General features: G+C 47.3%; 1 protein-coding gene and 1 pseudogene across 1 annotated transcript in view; one reads left to right on the top strand and one right to left on the bottom strand.

The window, feature by feature from the left end:
- LOC111817305 (DNA repair-scaffolding protein-like) overlaps positions 1 to 858 on the top strand; it is a 34048-nt gene that overhangs the window by 5872 nt on the left and 27318 nt on the right. The window lies entirely within an intron of this gene.
- On the bottom strand, positions 14 to 577 carry LOC101565896 (annotated as a pseudogene).

Consider the following 858-nt stretch of genomic DNA (forward strand, 5'->3'; position numbering starts at 1 on the left):
TTAGGATCCACATGGGGCCGGGGAGATGGCTCAGTAGAATAAGCATTTGCCTGTTAGGATCCACAGAATGCATTTAAAAAATAGCAATTATTTCTCAAGGTTTGAGAAATCTGGTCCACCTTTAGTGTAGTTTCCTGAGATTTCTGCTCCACTGAAGTCAAAACCAGGATTTTCTTTCTGGAACCTTTCCAGCGTAAGCTTTCGCTGCATTTGGTCCTGCACCCATGGATCAGCAGCATATTCAGATTCTAGAAGAGAAGTCCAGCAGTTTGCTGCATCTCTCTTTGTCTTTGTAAGAACAATGCGGACCACTTTTCTATCCTCCAAAGTCCATGTTCCCTCATCAGCTATGGTAGAATCAAAGAGTTTGCCCTTCAGGATCTCGCGGCCCCCCCACGGCCAGCGCCACATGCCGGCTCTGCAGGCCGCACTGGATGTCCTGCGCGCGGGTGCCTAGCGGCACCTGAACTTCAATGAACACCTCCTCCAGGGTCTGGTACCACTGGCCCCAGGGCGTCCCGCACGGAACCACCCCACTGCGCTCCTCAAACCGGGCGGACATCCTGCAGCGCAGCCGCCGCAGGCGCCGCCAGCGCGCCGCAGCCCACACGCACGTCTCGCCCGCCGCCTGGATTTACTTTATTTTTTATTTATTTATTTATTTTTTTTGCTATCATCATTCATGGCTATGCTGCCACCATTTATTATAAAGGAGCTGAGTAATTCAGCTCACTTCTCTAAAGTTTCCTGTATTTAATACTTCAGAAGCCCAGACTGGTTTAAGATAATTTTCTTTCTTTTTTTAATTTATTTTTTTATTTTTCAACAAATAATACACTGCATATATTCTTCTTAGTG

The sequence above is a fragment of the Octodon degus genome, unplaced genomic scaffold (assembly GCF_000260255.1).
Source record: "Octodon degus isolate 3935 unplaced genomic scaffold, OctDeg1.0 scaffold00054, whole genome shotgun sequence".
In the NCBI taxonomy this organism is placed as follows: Eukaryota; Metazoa; Chordata; class Mammalia; order Rodentia; family Octodontidae; genus Octodon; species Octodon degus.